The sequence below is a fragment of the Phyllobates terribilis genome, unplaced genomic scaffold (genome assembly GCF_046119375.1).
Source record: "Phyllobates terribilis strain yellow unplaced genomic scaffold, ASM4611937v1 Scaffold_1__5_contigs__length_1240528914, whole genome shotgun sequence".
NCBI classification, from domain to species: domain Eukaryota; kingdom Metazoa; phylum Chordata; class Amphibia; order Anura; family Dendrobatidae; genus Phyllobates; species Phyllobates terribilis.
The window spans coordinates 1217527896-1217545811 of NW_027362761.1; the positions used below are offsets into that span (position 1 = coordinate 1217527896).

The 17916-nt window shown below is 45.7% G+C and overlaps 1 protein-coding gene across 1 annotated transcript in view; it reads left to right on the top strand.

Annotated features, from left to right (window-relative positions):
* LOC141229269 (vomeronasal type-2 receptor 26-like) overlaps positions 1 to 17916 on the top strand; it is a 164540-nt gene that overhangs the window by 47629 nt on the left and 98995 nt on the right. The gene's annotated exons all lie outside the window — the stretch shown is intronic.

Consider the following 17916-nt stretch of genomic DNA (forward strand, 5'->3'; position numbering starts at 1 on the left):
AGACAAGGCAGGGCAGAGAGGAACCCCAGGTGCGGTGGGCAAGGCAGAGCAGAGCGAAACTGCTGGAGCGGTGGTCAAGGCAGAGCAGAGAGGAACCGCCGGAGCGGTGGTCAAGGCAGAGCAGAGCGGAACCGCCGGAGCGGTGGACAAGGCAGAGAGGAGCGAAACCGCCAGTGCGGTGGACAAGGCAGAGCAGAGCAAAACCGAAGGTGCGGTGGACAAGGCAGAGCAGAGCGAAACCGCAGGTGCGATGGACAAGGCAGAGCAGAACGAAACCGCAGGTGCGGTGGACAAGGCAGAGCAGGGCGAAACTACAGGTGCTGTGGACAAGGCAGAGCAGGGCAAAACTACAGGTGCGGTGGACAAGGCTGAGCAGAGCGAAACCACAGGTGCGGTCGACAAGGCAGAGCAGAGGGAAACCGTTGGCGCTCTGAGCAAGCAGAGCCGAACAGGGCTGAAGGTGCAGACAGAGAAGAGAGGACTCTGCTCACATGGAACAGACTGGAAAATACAGGAAGATGGCTAGAACACAGGAGGTAGATAGAGGAAGGGAAAAGGGACAAGCAGAACCAGATACACACAAGGTACTTACTATGAAGTAGCGAGTGGACACAAAACTCACAAACAGAAGTACAGAGACAACAATTTGGAGTTTGGTGCAGGTTCAGACACTGCAAGAAAAGGGAAGGTACGGACATAGAGACAAACAGGTAACAGGCTAGGAGACAGTTCAGACAGGAACTGATACTGCAATGAGATAAAAGAACGAGCCAGGGTATACAGCCCCCAGGGTGGCAGAAACAGACTAGAAGTCACAGGCAACACGCCTGGGTATACATCCCCCAGAGTGGCGGAAACAGACTAGAAGTCAGAGATAACAGGTCTGGGTATGCAGCCCACAGAGTGGCGGAAACAGACTAGAAGTCAGAGATAATAAGTCTGGGTATGCAGCCCCCAGTGTGGCAGAAACAGACTAGAAGTCAGAGATAACATGTCTGGGTATGCAGCCCCTCCAATTCCTCTGGGGGTTAATGTCCGGTGACGATGGTCAGCACTCGGATCCAACTTTATTTTTTCCCCCGTATGGAAAACAATATTTTCCCCAAAGAATTTTAAGCTGAGATGTAGCCTTCTTTATATACCACGGTAGTAAGAAAACCAATTTTGAGCTTATCATGTCTGTTTACCCCTATGTGGAGAACAATGTCTACACCCAAAAATTAATTTCGCTAACTATTGTAATGGAGACCAAAACCTCTTCCACTACAGCCAACACAGCAGATTGAGGCCCAACCAGGAATGACCACATTTCCCTAAATTAGGGCCTGACACCAATAAAGCGGCATTAATTTCACTAGAGTAGAAGTAGTATAATGAGAACTTACACCTCTCCCACTACAGCCAACTAAATATATGGAGACTAGTGTTGAGCGAGCACTAAAATGCTCGGGTGCTCGTAGCTTGGGCCGAGCTCACCGTAATACTCGGGTGGTTGACCAGAGCAACGAGCCCAATTTTAGTCTATGGGAGACCCGAGCATTTTTGCGGGGACAGCATGGGGACAGCATGGGGATCGCCCCAGGAAGCATTTCTGACACCCAGGTCACTGCTGTCAACAACGTGGTCAGAGGTATTAAACCACTTTTACGGGCTCACAGTAAAATTTTCAAAAACAAAGCTGAAACTGTTTTCCTGTGAAATATGTTAAGGAACTTCCTTTCCAGGGTAAAGACTTGTGTATAAGGTAAAATAAATAACTAAAAGCAAAAATACTCCTCCACACCTTGGGCTATGTTCACAAGTAGCATTTTTTATGCGTTTTTACACAGTTATAGGGAATACAGTGAGTGCAATGCCTACCAAAAATTTTGAGGTACTCCAATGCCCCTTGGAAGTGACATGGAGGTCAGAGGGCCTTAACTTAACAGTTTTTTCCATTTATAGCAAATGGGTCTCCTGTACACTGTTGGCCTAAGCAGTGAATGGAAGGCTTTCCAAAAAACTATGAGGAACAACAATGCCCCTTGAAACAGACGTGCATTACAGCGTACTAAAAACCTTCTACCCATTATTGGGGAGTGGGTCTCCCTTAGTGTTCGCCTATGCATTGAAAAGCAAAAGCTGACTAAAATTAGGAGGAAATGCAATGTCCGTTGGAAGAGTTGTGGAAGTTAGAGTTAATTACTAACAACATTTCAATTCCTGGTGGAAGAGCTGTGGAGTTCAGAGTAGTTTAACAAGACGGTTTTATTGCCCCTTGGAACAGACGTGGAGGTCACAGTAGCTTAACAAGACGGTTTAAATGCCCATTGGAAGAGTGGTGGAGGTCGCAGTGGAATAAAAAGACAATATCAATGCCCCTTGGAAAAGTGGTGGAGGTCGCAGTAGCTTAACAAGATGCTTTTAATGCCCCTTTGAAGAGACGTTGAGGTCACAGTAGCTTAACAAGACAGTTTTAATGCCCCTTGGAAGAGTGGTGAAGGTCACAGTAGCTTAACAAGACGGTTTTAATGCCCCTTGGAAGAGACGTGGAGGTCACATTAGCTTAACAAGACAGTTTTAATGCCCCATGGAAGAGACGTGGAGGTCACGGTAGCTTAACAAGATGCTTTTACTGCCTCTTGGAAGAGACGTGGAGGTCTCAGTTGCTTGACAAGACGGTTTTAATGTCCCCTTCAAAAAGTGGTGGAGGTCACAGTAGCTTAACAAGACGGTTTTATTGCCCCTTGGACGAGACGTGGATTTCACAGTTGCTTAACAAGACTGTTTTAATGCCCCTTGGAAGTGACTTAGAGGTCACAGTAGCTTAACAAGACGGTTTTAATTTCCCTTGGAAGAGTGGTGGAGGTCACAGTAGCTTAACAAGACGGTTTTAATGCCCCTTGGAAAAGTGGTAGAGGTCGCAGTAGCAAAACAACACAGTTTTAATGCTCCTCGGAAGAGATGTGGAGGTCAAAGTAGCTTAACAATACGGTTTTAAGGCCCCTTGGAAGGGTGGTGAAGGTCACAGTAGCTTAATAAGATGTATTTAATGCTCCTCTGAAGAGCCATTGAGGTCACAGTAGCTTAACAGGATGGTTTTAAAGAACATTTGTAGAGACGTTGAGGTCACAGTATCTCAACAAGACAGTTTAATGCCCCTTGGAAGAGTGGTGAAGGTCACAGTAGCTTAACAAGACGGTTTTAATGACCCTTGGAAGAGACGTGAAGGTCACAGTAACTTAACGATACGGTTTTAATGCCCCTTGGAAGAGTGGTGGAGGTCACAGTAGCTTAACAAGATGGTTTTAATGCCCCTTGGAAGAGACGTGGAGGTCACAGTAACTCAACAAAACAGTGTTAATGCCCCTTGGTAGAGACGTTGAGGTCACAGTAGCTTAACAAGACAGTTTTAATGCCCATTGGAAGAGTGGTGGAGGTCGCAGTGGAATAAAAAGACAATATCAATGCCCCTTGGAAAAGTGGTGAAGGTCGCAGTAGCTTAACAAGATGCTTTTAATGCCCCTTGGAAGAGACGTTGAGGTCAGAGTAACTTAACAAGACAGTTTTAATGCCCCTTGGAAGAGTGGTTAAGGTCACAGTAGCTTAACAAGACCATTTTAATGCCCCTTGGAAGAGACATGGAGGTGACATTAGCTTAACAAGACAGTTTTAATGCCCCTTGGAAGAGACGAGGAGGTCACAGTAGCTTAACAAGATGCTTTTAGTGCCTTTTGGAAGAGACGTGGAGGTCTCAGTTGCTTGACAAGACGGTTTTAATGCCCCTTGAAAAAGTGGTGGAGGTCACAGTAGCTTAACAAGATGGTTTTATTGCCCCTTGGACGAGACGTGGATTTCACAGTTGCTTAACAAGACTGTTTTAATGCCCCTTGGAAGTGACGTAGAGGTCACAGTAGCTTAACAAGACGGTTTTAATGCCCCTTGGAAGAGTGGTGGAGGTCACAGTAGCTTAACAAGACGGTTTTAATGCCCCTTGGAAAAGTGGTGGAGGTCGCAGTAGCAAAACAACACAGTTTTAATGCTCCTCGGAAGAGACGTGGAGGCCAAAGTAGCTTAACAAGACGGTTTTAATGCCCCTTGGAAGAGACGTGGAGGTCACAGTAACTTAACAATATGGTTTTAATGCCCCTTGGAAGAGTGGTGGAGGTCACAGTAGCTTAACAAGATGGTTTTAATGCCCCTTGGAAGAGACGTGGAGGTCACAGTAACTCAACAAGACGGTTTTAAGGCAGCTTGGAAGAGTGGTGGAGGTCACAGTAGCTTAACAAGATGTTTTTAATGCTCCTCTGAAGAGCCATTGAGGTCACAGTAGCTTAACAAGATGGTTTTAATGCCCCTTTGTAGAAACGTTGAGGTCACAGTATCTCAACAAGACAGTTTAATGCCCCTTGGAAGAGAAGTGGCGGTCACAGTAGCTTAACAAGACAGTTTTAATGCACCATGGAAGATACGTGGAGGTCACAGTAGCTTAACAAGACAATTTTAATGCCCCTTGGATGAGAGGTGGAGGTCGCAGTAGCTTAACAAGATGGTTTTAATACCCCTTGGAAGAGACGTGGAGGTCACAGTAACTCAACAAGACGGTTTTAATGCCCCTTGGTTGAGATGTTGAGGTCACAGTAGCTTAACAAGACGGTTTTAATGCCCATTGGAAGAGTGGTGGAGGTCGCAGTGGAATAAAAAGACAATATCAATGCCACTTGGAAAAGTGGTGGAGGTCGCAGTAGCTTAACAAGATGCTTTCAATGCCCCTTGGAAGAGACGTTGAGGTCACAATAGCTTAACAAGACAGTTTTAATGCCCCTTGGAAGAGTGGTGAAGGTCACAGTTGCTTAACAAGACAGTTTTAATGCCCCTTGGAAGAGGCATGGAGGTCACATTAGCTTAACAAGACAGTTTTAATGCCCCTTGGAAGAGACGAGGAGGTCACAGTAGCTTAACAAGACGGTTTTAATGCCCCTTGGAAAAGTGGTGGAGGTCGCAGTAGCAAAACAACACAGTTTTAATGCTCCTCGGAAGAGACGTGGAGGCCAAAGTAGCTTAACAAGACGGTTTTAATGCCCCCTGGAAGAGACGTGAAGGTCACAGTAACTTAACAATATGGTTTTAATGCCCCTTGGAAGAGTGGTGGAGGTCACAGTAGTTTAACAAGAAGGTTTTAATGCCCCTTGGAAGAGACGTGGAGTTCACAGTAACTCAACAAGACGGTTTTAAGGCAGCTTGGAAGAGTTTTGGAGGTCACAGTAGCTTAACAAGATGTTTTTAATGCTCCTCTGAAGATCCATTGAGGTCACAGTAGCTTAACAAGATGGTTTTAATGCCCCTTTGTAGAGACGTTGAGGTCACAGTATCTCAACAAGACAGTTTAATGCCCCTTGGAAGAGAAGTGGCGGTCACAGTAGCTTAACAAGACAGTTTTAATGCACCATGGAAGATACGTGGAGGTCACAGTAGCTTGACAAGACGATTTTAATGCCCCTTGGATGAGTGGTGGAGGTCGCAGTAGCTTAACAAGATGGTTTTAATGCCCCTTGGAAGAGACGTGGAGGTCACAGTAACTCAACAAGACGGTTTTAATGCCTCTTGGTTGAGATGTTGAGGTCACAGTAGCTTAACAAGACGGTTTTAATGCCCATTGGAAGAGTGGTGGAGGTCGCAGTGGAATAAAAAGACAATATCAATGCCACTTGGAAAATTGGTGGAGGTCGCAGTAGCTTAACAAGATGCTTTCAATGCCCCTTGGAAGAGACGTTGAGGTCACAATAGCTTAACAAGACATTTTTAATGCCCCTTGGAAGAGTGGTGAAGGTCACAGTTGCTTAACAAGACAGTTTTAATGCCCCTTGGAAGAGGCATGGAGGTCACATTAGCTTAACAAGACAGTTTTAATGCCCCTTGGAAGAGACGAGGAGGTCACAGTAGCTTAACAAGATGCTTTTAATGCCTCTTGGAAGAGACGTGAAGGTCTCAGTTGCTTGACAAGACGGTTTTAATGCCCCTTGAAAAAGTGGTGGAGGTCACAGTAGCTTAACAAGACGGATTTATTGCCCCTTGGATGAGACGTGGATTTCACAGTTGCTTAACAAGACTGTTTAAATGCCCCTTGGAAGTGACGTAGAGGTCACAGTAACTCAAAAAGACGGTTTTAAGGCCCCTTGGAAGAGTGGTGGAGGTCACAGCAGCTAAACAAGATGTTTTTAATGCTCCTCTGAAGAGCCATTGAGGTCACAGTAGCTAAACAAGATGTTTTTAATGCCCCTTTGTAGAGACGTTGAGGTCACAGTATCTCAACAAGACAGTTTAATGCCCCTTGGAAGAGAAGTGGCGGTCACAGTAGCTTAACAAGACAGTTTTAATGCACCTTGGAAGATACGTGGAGGTCACAATAGCTTAACAAGACGGTTTTAATACCCCTGGGAAGAGTGGTGGAGGTCACAATAGCTTAACAAGATGGTTTTAATGCCCCTTGGAAAAGTGGTGGAGGTCGCAGTAGCAAAACAACACAGTTTTAATGCTCCTCGGAAGAGACGTGGAGATCAAAGTAGCTTAACAAGACGGTTTTAATGCCCCTTGGAAGAGACGTGGAGGTCACAGTAACTTAACAATACGTTTTTATTGCCCCTTGGAAGAGTGGTGGAGGTCACAGTAGCTTAACAAGATGGTTTTAATGCCCCTTGGAAGAGATGTGGAGGTCAAAGTAACTCAATAAGACGGTTTTAAGGCCCCTTGGAAGAGTGGTGGAGGTCACAGTAGCTAAACAACATGTTTATAATGCTCCTCTGAAGAGCCATTGAGGTCACAGTAGCTTAACAAGATGGTTTTACTGCCCCTTGGAAGAGACGTGGAGGTCACATTAGCTTAACAAGATAGTTTTAATGCCCCATGGAAGAGACGAGGAGGTCACAGTAGCTTAACAAGATGCTTTTAATGCCTCTTGGAAGAGACGTGGAGGTCTCAGTTGCTTGACAAGACGGTTTTAATGCCCCTTGAAAAAGTGGTGGAGGTCACAGTAGCTTAACAAGACGGTTTTATTGCCCCGTGGATGAGACGTGGATTTCACAGTAACTTAACAAGACTGTTTTAATGCCCCTTGGAAGTGACGTAGAGGTCACAGTAGCTGAACAAGATGGTTTTAATGCCCCTTGGAAGAGACGTGGAGGTCACCGTAACTCAACAAGACGGTTTTAATGCCCCTTGGTTGAGACGTTGAGGTCACAGTAGCTTAACAAGACGGTTTTAATGCCCATTGGAAGAGTGGTGGAGGTCGCAGTGGAATAAAAAGACAATATCAATGCCACTTGGAAAAGTGGTGGAGGTCGCAGTAGCTTAACAAGATGCTTTCAATGCCCCTTGGAAGAGACGTTGAGGTAACAGTAGCTTAACAAGACAGTTTTAATGCCCCTTGGAAGAGTGGTGAAGGTCACAGTAGCTTAACAAGACAGTTTTAATGCCCCTTGGAAGAGACATGGAGGTCACATTAGCTTAACAAGACAGTTTTAATGCCCCTTGGAAGAGACGAGGAGGTCACAGTAGCTTAGCAAGATGCTTTTAATGCCTCTTGGAAGAGACGTGGAGGTCTCAGTTGCTTGACAAGACAGTTTTAATGACCCTTGAAAAAGTGGTGGAGGTCACAGTAGCTTAACAAGACGGTTTTATTGCCCCTTGGACGAGACGTGGATTTCACAGTTGCTTAACAAGACTGTTTAATGCCCCTTGGAAGAGGCATGGAGGTCACATTAGCTTAACAAGACGGTTTTAATGCCCCTGGGAAGAGGGGTAGAGGTCACAGTAGCTTAACAAGATGGTTTTAATGTCCCTTGGAAAAGTGGTGGAGGTCGCAGTAGCAAAACAACACAGTTTTAAAGCTCCTCGGAAGAGACGTGGAGGTCAAAGTAGCTTAACCAGACGGTTTTAATGCCCCTTGGAAGAGACGTGGAGGTCACAGTAACTTAACAATACGTTTTTAATGCCCCTTGGAAGAGTGGTGGAGGTCACAGTAGCTTAACAAGATGGTTTTAATGCCCCTTGGAAGAGATGTGGAGGTCACAGTAACTCAACAAGACGGTTTTAAGGGCCCTTGGAAGAGTGGTGGAGGTCACAGTAGCTTAACAAGATGTTTTTAATGCTCCTCTGAAGAGCCATTGAGGTCACAGTAACTTAACAAGACAGTTTTAATGCACCTTGGAAGATACGTGGAGGTCACAGTAGCTTAACAAGACGATTTTAATGCCCCTTGGATGAGTGGTGGAGGTCGCAGTAGCTTAGCAACACGGTTTTAATGCCCCTTGGAAGAGACGTGGAGGTCACAGTAGCTTAACAAGACAGTTTTAATGCCCCTTGGAAGAGTGGTGGAGGTCGCAGTAGCTTAACAAGATGGTTTTAATGCCCCTTGGAACAGACGTGGAAGTCACAGTACCTTAACAAGATGGTTTTTATGCCCTTGGAAGAGATGTGGAGGTCAAAGTAACTTAACAAGACGGTTTTCGTGCCCCTTGTAAGAGGGATGGAGGTAAATGTAGCCTAACAAGATGGTTTTAATGCCCCTTGGAAGAGACATGGAGATCACAGTAGCTTAACAAGACGGTTTTAAAGCTCCTTGGAAGAGTGGTGGAGGTCACAGTAGCTTAACAAGACGGTTTTAATGCCCCTTGGAAGAGACGTGGAGGTCAGAGTAACTCAAAAAGACGGTTTTAATACCCCTTGGTAGAGATGTTGAGGTCACAGTAGCTTAACAAGATGGTTTTAATGCCCATTGGAAGAGTGGTGGAGGTCACAGTGGAATCAAAAGACAATATCAATGCCCCTTGGAAAAGTGGTGGAGGTCGCAGTAGCTTAACAAGATGCTTTTAATGCCCCTTGGAAGAGAAGTTGAGGTCACAGTAGCTTAACAAGACAGTTTTAATGCCCCTTGGAAGAGTGGTGAAGGTCACAGTAGCTTAACAAGACAGTTTTAATGCCCCTTGGAAGAAACATGGAGGTCACATTAGCTTAACAAGACAGTTTTAATGCCACTTGGAAGAGACGAGGAGGTCACAGTAGCTTAACAAGATGCTTTTAATGCCTCTTGGAAGAGACGTGGAGGTCTCAGTTGCTTGACAAGACGGTTTTAATGCCCCTTGAAAAAGTGGTGGAGGTCACAGTAGCTTAACAAGACGGTTTTATTGCCCCTTGGACGAGACGTGGATTTCACAGTTGCTTAACAAGACTGTTTTAATGCATCTTGGAAGTGACGTAGAGGTCACAGTAGCTTAACAAGATGGTTTTAATGCCCCTTGGAAGAGTGGTGGAGGTCACAGTAGCTTAACAAGACGGTTTTAATGCCCCTTGGAAAAGTGGTGGAGGTCGCAGTCGCAAAACAACACAGTTTTAATGCTCCTCGGAAGAGACGTGGAGGTCAAAATAGCTTAACAAGACGGTTTTAATGCCCCTTGGAAGAGAAGTGGAGGTCACAGTAACTTAAGAATACGGTTTTAATGCCCCTTGAAAGAGTAATGGAGGTCACAATAGCTTAACAAGATGGTTTTAATGCCCCTTGGAAGAGATGTGGAGGTCACGGTAACTCAACAAGACGGTTTTAAGGCCCCTTCGAAGAGTGGTGGAGGTCACAGTAGCTTAAAAAGATGTTTTTAATGCTCCTCTGAAGAGCCATTGAGGTCACAGTAGCTTAACAAGATGGTTTTAATGCCCCTTTGTAGAGACGTTGAGGTTACAGTATCTCAACAAGACAGTTTAATGCCCCTTGGAAGAGAAGTGGCGGTCACAGTAGCTTAACAAGACAGTTTTAATGCCCCTTGGAAGAGTGGTGGAGGTCGCAGTAGCTTAACAAGATGGTTTTCGTGCCCCTTGGAAGAGACATGGAGGTCACAGTAACTTAACAAGACGGTTTTCGTGCCCCTTGTAAGAGTGATGGAGGTAAATGTAGCCTAACAAGACGGTTTTAATGCCCCTTGGAAGAGACATGGAGATCACAGTAGCTTAACAAGACGGTTTTAAAGCTCCTTGGAAGAGTGGTGGAGGTCACAGTAGCTTAACAAGACGGTATTAATGCCGATTGAAAGAATGGTGGAGGTCATAGCAGCTTAACAAGACTATTTTAATGCCCCTTGGAAGAGATGTGGAGGTCACAGTAACTTAACAATACGGTTTTAATGCCCCTTGGAAGATTGGTGGAGGTCACAGTAGCTTAACAAGACGGTTTTAATGCCCCTTGGAAGAGACGTGTTGGTCAGAGTAACTCAACAAGACGGTTTTAATGCCCCTTGGTAGAGACGTTGAGGTCACAGTAGCTTAACAAGATGGTTTTAATACCCATTGGAAGAGTGGTGGAGGTCGCAGTGGAATGAAAAGACAATATTAATGCCCCTTGGAAAAGTGGTGGAGGTCGCAGTAGCTTAACAAGATGCTTTTAATGCCCCTTGGAAGAGACGTTGAGGTCACAGTAGCTTAACAAGACAGTTTTAATGCCCCTTGGAAGAGTGGTGAAGGTCACAGTAGCTTAACAAGACAGTTTTAATGCCCCTTGGAAGAGACGTGGAGGTCACATTAGCTTAACAAGACAGCTTAATTCCCCATGGAAAAGACGAGGAGGTCACAGTAGCTTAACAAGATGCTTTTAATGCCTCTTGGAAGAGACGTGGAGGTCTCAGTTCCTTGACAAGACGGTTTTAATGCCCCTTGAAAAAGTGGTGGAGGTCACAGTAGCTTAACAAGATGGTTTTATTGCCCCTTGGACGAGACGTGGATTTCACAGTTTCTTAACAAGACTGTTTTAATGCCCCTTGGAAGTGACGTAGAGGTCACAGTAGCTTAACAAGATGGTTTTAATGCCCCTTGGAAGAGTGGTGGAGGTCACAGTAGCTAAGCAAAACGGTTTTAATGCCCCTTGGAAGAGACGTGGAGGTCACAGTAACTTAACAACATGGTTTTAATGCCCCTTGGATGAGACGTGGAGGTCACAGTAACTTAACAATACGTTTTAATGCCCCTTGGAAGATTGGTGGAGGTCACAGTAGCTTAATAAGATGGTTTTAATGCCCCTTGGAAGAGACGTGGAGGTCACAGTAACTCAACAAGACGGTTTTAATGCCCCTTGGTAGAGACGTTATGGTCACAGTAGCTTAACAAGACGGTTTTAATGCCCATTGGAAGAGTGGTGGAGGTCGCAGTGGAATAAAAAGACAATATCAATGCCCCTTGGAAAAGTGGTGGAGGTCGCAGTAGCTTAACAAGATGCTTTTAATGCCCCTTGGAAGAGACGTTGAGGTCACAGTAGCTTAACAAGACAGTTTTAATGCCCCTTGGAAGAGTGGTGAAGGTCACAGTAGCTTAACAAGACAGTTTTATTGCCCTTGGAAGAGACGTGGAGGTCACATTAGCTTAACAAGACAGTTTTAATGCCCCTTGGAAGACACGAGGAGGTCACAGTAGCTTAACAAGATGCTTTTAATGCCTCTTCGAAGAGACGTGGAGGTCTCAGTTGCTTGACAAGACGATTTTAATGCCCCTTGAAAAAGTGGTGGAGGTCACAGTAGCTTATCAAGACGGTTTTATTGCCCCTTGGAAGAGTGGTGGAGGTCAAAGTAGCTTAACAAGACGATTTTAATGCCCCTTGGAAAAGTGGTGGAGGTCGCAGTAGCAAAACAACACAGTTTTAATGCTCCTTGGAAGAGACGTGGAGGTCAAAGTAGCTTAACAAGACGGTTTTAATGCCCCTTGGAAGAGACGTGGAGGACACAGTAACTTAACAATACGGTTTTAATGCCCCTTGGAAGAGTGGTGGAGGTCACAGTAGCTTAACAAGACAGTTTTAATGCACCTTGGAAGATACGTGGAGGTCACAGTAGCTTAACAAGACGATTTTAATGCCCCTTGGATGAGTGGTGGAGGTCGCAGTAGCTTAACAACATCGTTTTAATGCCCCTTGGAAGAGACGTTGAGATCACAGTAGCTCAACTAGAAGGTTTTAATGCCCCTTGGAAGAGACGTGGAGGTCACAGTAGCTTAACAAGACAGTTTTAATGCCCCTTGGAAAAGAGGTGGAGGTTGCAGTAGCTTAACAAGATGGTTTTAATGCCACTTGGAACAGACGTGGAGGTCACAGTAGCTTAACAAGATGGTTTTAATGCCCTTGGAAGAGACATGGAGGTGACAGTAACTTAACAAGACGGTTTTCGTGCCCCTTGGAAGAGTGATGGAGGTAAAAGTAGCCTAACAAGACGGTTTTAATGCCCCTTGGAAGAGACGTGGAGATCACTGTAGCTTAACAAGACGGTTTTAAAGCTCCTTGGAAGAGTGGTGGAGGTCACAGTAGCTTAACAAGACGGTATTAATGCCTCTTGAAAGAATAGTGGAGGTCAAAGTAGCTTAACAAGACGGTTTTAATGCCCCTTGGAAGAGACGAGGAGGTCACAGTAGCTTAACAAGATGCTTTTAATGCCTCTTGGAAGAGACGTGGAGGTCTCAGTTGCTTGACAAGACGATTTTAATGCCCCTTGAAAAAGTGGTGGAGGTCACAGTAGCTTATCAAGACGGTTTTATTGCCCCTTGGAAGAGTGGTAGAGGTCACAGTAGCTTAACAAGACGGTTTTAATGCCCCTTGGAAAAGTGGTGGAGGTCGTAGTAGCAAAACAACACAGTTTTAATGCTCCTTGGAAGAGACGTGGAGGTCAAAGTAGCTTAACAAGACGGTTTTAATGCCCCTTGGAAGAGACGTGGAGGACACAGTAACTTAACAATACGGTTTTAATGCCCCTTGGAAGAGTGGTGGAGGTCACAGTAGCTTAACAAGACGGTTTTAATGCCCCTTGGAAGAGACGTGGAGGTCACAGTAACTCAACAAGACGGTTTTAAGGCCCCTTGGAAGAGTGGTGGAGGTCACAGTAGCATAACAAAAAGGTTTTAATGCTCCTCTGAAGAGCCATTGAGCTCACAGTAGATTAACAAGATGGTTTTAATGCCCCTTTGAAGAGACGTTGAGGTCACAGTAGCTTAACAAGACGATTTTAATGCCCCTTGGATGAGTGGTGGAGGTCGCAGTAGCTTAACAACACGGTTTTAATGCCCCTTGGAAGAGACGTTGAGATCACAGTAGCTCAACTAGAAGGTTTTAATGCCCCTTGGAAGAGACGTGGAGGTCACAGTAGCTTAACAAGACAGTTTTAATGCCCCTTGGAAAAGAGGTGGAGGTCGCAGTAGCTTAACAAGATGGTTTTAATGCCACTTGGAACAGACGTGGAGGTCACAGTAGCTTAACAAGATGGTTTTAATGCCCTTGGAAGAGACATGGAGGTGACAGTAACTTAACAAGACGGTTTTCGTGCCCCTTGGAAGAGTGATGGAGGTAAAAGTAGCCTAACAAGACGGTTTTAATGCCCCTTGGAAGAGACGTGGAGATCACTGTAGCTTAACAAGACGGTTTTAAAGCTCCTTGGAAGAGTGGTGGAGGTCACAGTAGCTTAACAAGACGGTATTAATGCCTCTTGAAAGAATAGTGGAGGTCAAAGTAGCTTAACAAGACGGTTTTAATGCCCCTTGGAAGAGACGAGGAGGTCACAGTAGCTTAACAAGATGCTTTAAATGCCTCTTGGAAGAGACGTGGAGGTCTCAGTTGCTTGACAAGACGATTTTAATGCCCCTTGAAAAAGTGGTGGAGGTCACAGTAGCTTATCAAGACGGTTTTATTGCCCCTTGGAAGAGTGGTGGAGGTCACAGTAGCTTAACAAGACGGTTTTAATGCCCCTTGGAAAAGTGGTGGAGGTCGTAGTAGCAAAACAACACAGTTTTAATGCTCCTTGGAAGAGACGTGGGGGTCAAAGTAGCTTAACAAGACGGTTTTAATGCCCCTTGGAAGAGACGTGGAGGACACAGTAACTTAACAATACGGTTTTAATGCCCCTTGGAAGAGTGGTGGAGGTCACAGTAGCTTAACAAGACGGTTTAAATGCCCCTTGGAAGAGACGTGGAGGTCACAGTAACTCAACAAGACGGTTTTAAGGCCCCTTGGAAGAGTGGTGGAGGTCACAGTAGCATAACAAAAAGGTTTTAATGCTCCTTGGAAGAGCCATTGAGCTCACAGTAGATTAACAAGATGGTTTTAATGCCCCTTTGAAGAGACGTTGAGGTCACAGTAGCTTAACAAGACGATTTTAATGCCCCTTGGATGAGTGGTGGAGGTCGCAGTAGCTTAACAACACGGTTTTAATGCCCCTTGGAAGAGACGTTGAGATCACAGTAGCTCAACTAGAAGGTTTTAATGCCCCTTGGAAGAGACGTGGAGGTCACAGTAGCTTAACAAGACAGTTTTAATGCCCCTTGGAAAAGAGGTGGAGGTCACAGTAGCTTAACAAGATGGTTTTAATGCCCTTGGAAGAGACATGGAGGTGACAGTAACTTAACAAGACGGTTTTCGTGCCCCTTGGAAGAGTGATGGAGATAAAAGTAGCCTAACAAGACGGTTTTAATGCCCCTTGGAAGAGACGTGGAGATCACAGTAGCTTAACAAGACGGTTTTAAAGCTCCTTGGAAGAGTGGTGGAGGTCACAGTAGCTTAACAAGACGGTATTAATGCCGCTTGAAAGAATAGTGGAGGTCAAAGTAGCTTAACAAGATGGTTTTAATGCCCCTTGGAAGAGACGTGGAGGTCACAGTAACTTAACAATACGGTTTTAATGTCCCTTGGAAGATTGGTGGAGCTCACAGTAGCTTAACAAGATGGTTTTAATGCCCCTTGCAAGAGACGTGGAGGTCACAGTAACTCAACAAGACGGTTTTAATGCCCCTTGGTAGAGACGTTGAGGTCACAGTAGCTTAACAAGACCGTTTTAATGCCCATTGGAAGAGTGGTGGAGGTCGCAGTGAATAAAAAGACAATATCAATGCCCCTTGGAAAAGTGGTGGAGGTCACAGTAGCTTAACAAGATGGTTTTAATGCCCTTGGAAGAGACGTGGAGGTCACAGTAACTTAACAAGACGGTTTTCGTGCCCCTTGGAAGAGTGATGGAGGTAAAAGTAGCCTAACAAGACGGTTTTATTGCCCCTTGGAAGAGACGTGGAGATCACAGTAGCTTAACAAGAAGGTTTTAAAACTCCTTGGAAGAGTGGTGGAGGTCACAGTAGCTTAACAAGACGGTATTAATGCCGCTTGAAAGAATGGTGGAGGTCAAAGTAGCTTAACAAGATGGTTTTAATGCCCCTTGGAAGTGACGTAGAGGTCACAGTAGCTAAACAAGACGGTTTTAATGCCCCTTGGAAGAGTGGTGGAGGTCACAGTAGCTCAACAAAACGGTTTTAATGCCCCTTGGAAGAGTGGTGGAGGTCGCAGTAGCTAAACAAGATGGTTTTAATGCCCCTTGGAAGAGACGTGGAGGTCAAAGTAGCTTAACAAGACAGTTTTAATGCCCCTTGGAAGAGACTTGGAGGTCACAGTAACTTAACAAGACAGTTTTAAGGCGCCTTGGAAAAGTGGTGGAGGTCACAGTAGCTTAACACGACAGTTTTAATGCCCCTTGGCAGAGACATGGAGGTCACAGTAACTTAACAAGATGGTTTTACTGCCCTTTGGAAGAGTGGTGAAGGTAACAGTAGCTTTGCAAGATGAATTTAATGCCCCTTGGAAGAGACGTGGAGGTCACAGTAGCATAAAAAGACGGTTTTAATGCCCCTTGGAAGAGAGGTGGTTGTCACAGTAGCTTAACAAGACGGTTTTAATGCCCCTTGGAAGAGCGGTGAAGGTCACAGTTACTTAACAAGACAGTTTTACTGCCCCTTGGAAGAGACGTGGAGCTCACAGTAACTTAACAAGACTGTTTTAATTCCCCTTGGAAGAGACGTGGTGGTCAGAGTGGTTTAACAAGACGGTTTTAATGCCTCTTGGAAGAGAAGTGGAGTTCAGAGTAGCATATCAAGATGGTTTTCATGCCCCTTACAAGAGCCATGTAGTACAGCATATTAATATCATTCCCACTATTGGGGAGTGAGTCTCCCATAGTCTTTGCCTATGCATTCCAAGCAAAAGCTGCAAAAAATTAGGACGGAGGAAAGTGCAATGCTGGCAAGCAAGAGCCATGCAGTACAGCATATTCAAAACATTATTCCCATTATTGAGGAGTGGGTCTCCCATAGTCTTTGCCTATGCTTTCCAAGCAAAAGCTGCCAAAAATTAGGACGGAGGAACTTGCAATGCTGGCAACATGGAACACGGTCACCCTGGTGGTATAGTGGTGGTGGTGGCTGAGGATAAGTAGAAGAGAAAAATACAGTCGAAATGAGGAAGCGTATACCCATGTGTGGATGTGAAGCGGTGCATGGGAATACACCTCCCGAAATAACACAGTGGATTTGACTTTATGTTGCTCTGCTGTCATTTGGTGGTGATGAGAAGTCGGGCCCAATCCTGCCCTTGTTCATTTTGATAAGGGTCAGCTTGTCAGCATTATCAGTTGACAGGCGAGTGCGCTTATCTGTTATAATTCCCACAGCGGCACTAAAAACACGCTCCGATAACAAACTAGCGGCAGGGCAGGCCAGGACCCCCAAGGCGTACAGAGTGAGTACATTCCAAATGTCCACCTTGGATACCCAATAATTATAAGGCACAGAGGAATCACGGAGGATGCTGGTACGGTCGGCAAGGTACTCCCTCACCATCTTTTGAAACTTTCCACTACTTGTGAGAGTACCCCGCGCCTCAGGGCCTGTAAGCTGGGCGGGTCTCAGAAAACTGTCCCAGAACGTTGACAGTGTTACCTCTGCTGGATTGGAGTTGCGTCTCTCTCGCCTGTATGCCTTGGTTGGGCAACAAACTGTGACCTCTGCCGCTAGAGTGTTCAAATGGGAATATTTTTAACATTTCTGCTGCAAGGGCCTTCTGGTACTGCCCCATTTTTGTAGACCTCTTCACCTCAGGAATAAGAGAGTGAAAGTTCTCCTTGTAGCGGGGGTCTAAAAGTGTCACCAACCAGTAATGACTGTCACCCAACATTTTGACAACGCGAGGGTCACGATTAAGGCAGCGTTACATAAAGTCAGCCATGCGTGCCAGACTGGTAACGGGCAAGGCTTCCGTGTACTCACCAAGATGACCACTGACCATGCTCTCCTCCTCCTCCTCCTCCTCCCCCCTGTCCTCAGGCCACTCACGCTGAACCGACGGGATGACAGTTGTACGATTACTACCGTCTACAGTGCATGATACCAGCTCCTGTTCTTCCTCCTCATCCTCCTCCTCTCCCTCATTGTCCCCCAATGCATTTTGGGATGAGATGAGGCTAAGCTGTGTGTAATCGCCCGTTATGGCTTCTTGATCCATATCATCATACTCTGGCTGCAATGCCTCCTCTTTAATTCTCTGCAGAGAGCGTTGCAAAAGACAGACAAGTGGGATGCTGACGCTAATGATGGCATCATCGCCACTCACCATCTTGGTGGACTCCTCAAAGTTTGTCAGGATGGTACATATGTCAGACATCCAGGTCCACTTCTGAGGTCTTATGTGTGGAGTCTGACCTGAATATCGACGGCCATGTTGCAGCTGGTACTCCACAACTGCTCTCTTCTGCTCACAAATCTTTTGCAACATGTGGAAGGTAGAGTTCCAACGTGTGGGGACATCACACACCAGTCGGTGTGCTGGAAGCTGCAAATGCTGCTGCTACACAGCAAGGGCGGTGGAAGCTGTAGCCGACTTCCAAAAATGAGCTGACAGGTGGCGTACTTTGATGAGCAGATCTGGCAACTCGGGGTACGATTTAAGAAACCGCTGAACCACGAGGTTAAGCACATGAGCCAGGCATGGTATGTGTGTGATCTGGCCTCGCCTCAGAGCCGCCACCTAGTTACGGTCATTGTGACACATGACCATGCCTGGATGTAGGTTCAGCGGTCTTAGCCACAGATCTTCCTGCTCTTTCACAGCTGTCC